Consider the following 6,952-nt stretch of genomic DNA (forward strand, 5'->3'; position numbering starts at 1 on the left):
AAGGTATAAATGTTGACTGAGTAGCGAATTTTAGAATATTTATGACTCTAGGTATTAAATTCTTGGCAAACAATAATTCTAAAACAGTTCTAAAAACAAAAATGATTGGAAATTGCCTCATAGCATATTAAATTTACAAATGCTTAGTAGAAATCTGTTTAGCAATGTTCTTTCCCTCCCTGCTTTCAAAGAAAGGCACAATCTGGCCATGACCTTACTTTGCATTGTGATGTTTACTTAATATAGTTACATCACCATGACTCAGCATAGAAACATGAGAGTCTTGTGAAAACAACAGTAGAATGCCAATTCCTGCTTTTTTTTGCAAAAATTTGTTTAATAATTAACCTATTTTATGTCCATCCAGTTCTTTTTACAGCAGTTTTTATGCATTGTTTAAATTCTAAAGAACAATCATATACACTGTGACTTTTCTGTTCTTTAGCAATACTTGCATCCTACAAAGCTGGATGTTGTGATATGGAACAATTCAATAATAAAAGCACAGCTTTATAACCCACATGATGTTTGTTACATTTTGCTTTTGAGTTTCTTTGTTCTTAAGCTGTGAACAATAGAATATTCGACATGTGGGCTTTGCATGAAGATCAGTCATAAAGAAAACATCTACATTTGACTGCCTTGTAACTGCTACTAGAATATATTCTAACTTCTGACAATAAGGTTTTATTTTTAAATAGATAACAAAAATGTATTTTTATACATCTTCCACTTCTTTACAATATTGGCTTTAATATTAGGAGCTTTAGGAGAAACCCACTGTATGTGGAGGAAGATGCATGGTTTAGAAACACGAAATATAAATAACTAAAATGTTGTTTGAAATATGTACAATTCTTTCTACAAAATAAGCACATTTTGTCTTGCTAGTATGACAGAATTAGATCTAAAAGAAATGCAATTATGAATTCCTGCATAATTTCACGTTCCAAGAATCACACTGCTATATTTTTCAGGAGTAATGAGAAAATATCAAGTCATACCAAGTAGCTCAGACCATATCATGTAGCTATTGTCAAAGGAGGCCCAGGAGGACCCACCATCTGGTGGAGAATCGATTGATTCACCGGTTTCTTCCGAGAAATCCCTTCACCTATGACAGCAGGGAAACGCAACCTGAAGCAAGTGCTTTATTTTACCATGAATAGGGCTATTGAAACATGAAATTATTGATTTGTTTATTCAAAAACAGCTTGGATCATTAGATTTGAGGGAAAAGACCAATGTGAAATGTATCAAGTTAAACTGGATTTTTTTTAAAAAAAAACAACCAGTTATTTGAATAAGTTCTGATAATCTGACATTCATATCACACTTCTCTTTAATGAACAGGTTCACATATCTCCCTAAGCCAAAAATAGCAGAAATACTTTATTATTTATATCTGAACTAAGGTTTTGTCTAAATTTATTCCAGGTGCAGGATTTTTTAGTTGTAGCTGAGAGAGTATTCAGGCTGCAGATATTCTTTGGCTAGATTTTACTTCTGGTCCTTAACACTTGTCTTTTGTTGTTCCCCCATGTTCTGTTTTCTCCTGAAAATCAGTGGATTTTATATATTTGACACAATGAAAGAGAAAATTCAGAATATACAACTTCTTTCATTTTGCTGAGCATTGTTTCTTTTGATTTCAGTGTTACCTTCTGCCTGCCTGCTTCTTTTAAACAGGCAAAAATGAAGAGACATAAATTCTTATCCTTCAGCAATCTAATCTGCTCTTATTGTCACACAAATTAAATACAGTTTAAAGCAAATCAATAAATGTATCATCTTTGTCAATAAATTCATTTTCATTTTATACCCTTAGCACTTTTCTAAGCAAACCAAATTATGCACAGAGTAAAACCTCAATTTTACAGCCTAACTGGGGAGAAGAAATATCCAATAGACTAGAGCCATATGTCCGTTTAATAGAATTGATGAAATTTACATTGTATGTATATTTACATTATTGTGCAAATAAGTAACTACACAGATAATATAAATTATCAGTCATCTGTACTACTTTGGAAATAATGGACTTTATCCTTTATTCAGAGTTTGTTCAAGCTAATATTTTATCTAGAGGTATGTGTCTTGACTGCCTGTCCATCCATTCATCCATCCAAAACCCTCAACAAAGAGGCCTTCACGTAGTGATGATTTGGGCTGATGCTATTAAGAATTTCTTGTAAAATGTATGTTATGTATAATATGGGTAAGTGCATGTGTGTAAAATGTACAAAGTTTCACTCTGCATATATATTCCTTTAGAAACAAAACAGGAAAAGTTGTTTTCCTTTTAACAAATATGGGCATTACTTATTCATAAGTAATGCCCATATTTGATTCCGAAGGAAGACCAAGATGCTACTCAAGTTAAAAATTATAGACCGATATCGCTTTTAAATACAGATTACAAGATATTTGCTAAGGTGTTGGCTAATAGACTGATGAGGGTTCTGCAACAGGTGATTCATGGGGACCAAACGGGGTTTATTAGTGGTAGGCAAATGAAAAATAATGTGAGGCATATAGTTGATGTGTTAGAGTTTTTGGAAAGGAACAACCAGATCCCTGCGGCGCTAATTTTTCTAGATGCTGAAAAAGCTTTTGATCAATTGAATTGGCAATTTTTGATGAAAGTTTTAGATAAAATGGATTTTGGGGAAAAAATTTTACAACCGATTAGGGCATTATATCAAAAACAAACTGCCCGAATTATAGTTAATAATAGTTTGACAGAAGTATGTAATATTGAGAAGGGCACAAGGCAAGGGTGTCCGTTATCGCCCTTGTTATTTGTGTTAACATTAGAGATATTATTGGTTAAAATACGGAATTCGGAAAAAATTAAGGGTATACAAATTAGAGATCAGGATTATAGATTGAGAGCATTCGCAGATGATCTGGTTGTTACAGTGACCCAGCCAGAGAACTCTGTTGTGGACCTGATGGAGATAATAATACAATACGGGAAGGTTTCTGGATTTAAAGTTAATATACAGAAAACCAAAATTCTGGCCAAAAATATGACAGTTTCGCAAAAGGCTCTCTTAGAAGGATTAACTGGATTTGAGATTGTTAAAAGGGTTAAATATTTGGGGGTGCTTTTGTCACCCTCTAATACAAAGTTATATAAAAATAATTATGAAAAACTATGGGGGAAAATTCAAAAAGAATTGGAGAGTTGGGAAAAATTGCAATTGTCTTTGTTGGGACGGATCGCAGCAGTGAAAATGAATGTCCTGCCTAAATTTTTATTTTTATTTCAAATGATACCGATTCTTAAGAAAGATTCTAATTTGGAGGAATGGCAGCGAGGTATCAATAAATTTGTTTGGGCAGGGAAAAGGCCACGAGTTAAACTTAAGATTATGCAGGACCCTCGTGAGAGAGGTGGTCTTAAAATGCCCAATCTTAAACTATATTATGAAGCTGCTGCATTAGTAGGAATAAGTGATTGGAATAATTTGACACAAGAGAGATTATTAAATCTTGAGGGCCACGATTTGTTGTTTGGCTGGCATGCATATTTGTTGTATGACAAGAAGGTAGACAATGTGTTTAGAGTGCATATTCTAAGACAGGCATTGTTGAGAGTTTGGAAGAAGTATAGACATAAGCTAGATTGCAAGATACCACTGTGGGCAATTCCAAAACACGCAATAGAAAATATACATGCTGGTTTCAAACATGATGTGACTATGTACAAGGAGATTTTGAGCTTGGAAAGAAATGTCTGGTGTTTGAAATCATATAGCCTCTTGCGAGAAGAGAAGGTTGTTCAAACTTGGTTTCAATATATTCAGCTACGGGCCAGGTGGAAAGAAGACCAGAAAATTGGTTTTACAATGACTGATGAAAATTTGATAAAGCAAATTAGAAATCAGGGTCCAGCACATATCAAACGGATATATCTTGCATTGATAGAAATTGATTGTATGATTAAATGGGCCCAAAATATCCAAGAAGTTATTACAATGGATACGTGGGAAAGGATTTGGGTGAGGAACGTAAAATTTACACAAGCTCAAAATCTAAGAGAGAATTTTTACAAAATGTTTTATAGATGGCATTTAGATCCTAAAAAGCTTGCAAGTATGTATCCGAATTATCAGCCTAAATGTTGGAGGTGCGGTGACGAAGACGCAACATATTTTCACATATGGTGGACTTGTAAAAAGGTTAAGGCTTTTTGGATAAAAGTCTGGTGGAACATGCAGAAGATTTTTAAACAGAGGATAAAGTTTTGTCCGCAACTTTTTTTGTTGGGAATAATTACAGATGCTACAGTTGTGGACACTAAGTTGATGTTGAATTTAATTACGGCAGCAAGACTCTTAATAGGTCAGTATTGGAAGAAGGAGGAACTGCCGACTATAGAAGAATGGACTTTAAAGGTTTCTGACCTGGCAGAGATGGCAAAGATATCAGCCTATTTGAAAGATCATTCGCAAGAATGCTATATTATGGAGTGGAGAAAATGGATTGAGTATATCCAGAACAAATACGGGACTAAGAAGTTTCATGTAGCATTTGAATAAGTCTTCCTTTTTTTTCTCTTTCTTTTTTTTATATATATTTTTATATATTTTATATTAATAGTGTTTGTAGTTATCCTATATGAGCTAGAGAGTGATAGATTTTAGAGTTTACTGTTGTTAGCATATGGTTGTTTATGATTCTTTTTTTTTTGTTTTTTATACCTTGTACTTAGCTCTGGGAAGTCGGGGGGGGGGTGAGGGGGGAGGGGTAAGGAGGGAGGGATAGGGGAGGGGTAGGGGGGTTTGTTAAAGATAAAATGTATGATAAAACTTTTCAATAAAAAAAAACAAATATGGGCATTACTTATTCATAAGTAAATTTTAATATGGTTGAATATACAGAATGCAATCTGGATCAGTTACCGGAACCAGAGGTTTTGCCTTCTGAGCTTTTGGACTCTTGCTGGAGCCCCTCTTCAGGGAAATATTCGACCCAGATTGGATCCTGAAACATTATCCTGGGACATGCATATTTGCCTTCATTCATGGTTGGATATGGTTTGTGAAATTTTAATTTAGCCCATTGTTATCAGTGCAGCCAGTGTAATTTGTAAAGCCATGTCCGTGGCTTGTTTACAGTACAATATGTTATGGGTTACCTGCCAGGTGTATATTATTCAATGAACCTTGGGTAAGGAAACCATGACTGAGTGCTGTCCATTTCACAAATCAACAGCATAAAGCACTAGGTTGGAAACAATACTTTGTTAACAGAGTGGACATAGCAACCTAAGATAGATCCAAAGAAAGGAAGACAGTGGAAGAATGACAGTGATTTATGTTACAACCTGATGCACCTCCCATATGAAAAATTATAATAAAGGGTAAAGTTACATACTCACCAAACTTATGCAACAGGCTAGACCTTGCAAAGTTCAGCAACAATGATTTTATCTTCCTGGGTTGTCATAGAGGATTTAGAAAACCAGGACAGCATACCCTTACATTGGAGTATTCAGGATATTTTCTTTAGACAAAATATACTGCTCAAAAAAATAAAGGGAACACTTAAACAACACAATGTACTGTATTTAATAGTAGGATGTCTTATCTTGTGTTCCCTTTATTTTTTGAGCAGTATATATCAGTGAAGAACAGTCCTTTATTGTCTTGCTGCTAATGGCATCATCACAAGATGTGGAATGCAAGATGTTCACCTTTTTACTCTTGGTTACTAATATGTGTCCTTTCTCAATTAAATAATGTTTATTTTGGCATTTGGATCAGCGGTCCAACAATTGCTAGATCTAATAGTAACTTCTCTTGGTTTGCTGAAACAAATATTATTACACTGCACTTCTACATTTAGTCTAAACAGCATACTTTTTTATTTTATTTTATTTACTTGTATTTCCTATTTCTAAACTGCCCATCTTATTTTATCTTGACATAAGCAAATTTATGTTTGGTTTCTCTTCCCCCCAAAAAAACCTTCCCTCCCCACAAATATAACTTTTGTTCCCTCCCCCCTTCCTGCTCTCTGTCTTATACATACATGGTGTTTTTGGCTTTTTGAGTGTAGGATAATGTCAGTGTCTGCTATACTGGCAGCAGACTTTTTAATTGCACTGCCAGCCAAAAAGGAAAAAAAAAAGGTTTAGCAGCTTGTCTCAGAGTCCAACTATTTGTTTTGCTTCATATACTTCCTTCCTACCCAGACCATTCTGACTCACTAACCTGCAGACTCCTTGAGGCTAGCTAAATCAGTCATGCAGCGGTGTGAATTTTTACTGCCTCCAAATTAAGACTATAACATCTGCGCTGCAGAAATTGAGACAACCATTAATGGCAGTAAAAAGATTTTTAAAAAATCTGTTACTCTCTAGTGGCCATCCAGATGTTGGCAACCCAGGTATGATAGCTTTGCTCCAAGGCCCATCACATGAGCTGTCAGAAAAGTAGATCAAGGTTAGAGCAGGCAAAAAAGGTGGACAAAAGTGTGAATAGAATGCAACGTTTTTAAAATCCAGATGATCTGGCAAAATTCCAGGTATCTGGCCACCCTATTCACTGAACTGTCATCGTATATTTTTGTTTTATATATGTCAAGATGTTTTGATTATGCTTGCATTACACATTTTACTATATACCACCCAGAATCCCTCTGCAAAGAAGATAGGTAGTTCTTAAATATGATAGACATACAAACAACCTGGAAGCAAATTCTGTTAAGGCTTAGTGGCATTCAGTCTGCCATCATTTGGTACTGCTGTCTGCCTTGAGTATAGAACAAAAACTGACATAACTTAAATTCAGTGATTTCTATTGGTAACTTGCTATTTGAACATCCAAACAGTGGAGGTTTCTAGTTACGTACACAAATTGAGTTTCTAATTACAACTGTGCATTGTGCCTGAAGGGATAACATAGTAGCGTGTTCATTGAGCTTTCCCTTATTGTCTCTG

This window comes from Vipera ursinii (assembly GCF_947247035.1).
Source record: "Vipera ursinii genome assembly, chromosome: 1".
Taxonomy (NCBI): Eukaryota; Metazoa; Chordata; class Lepidosauria; order Squamata; family Viperidae; genus Vipera; species Vipera ursinii.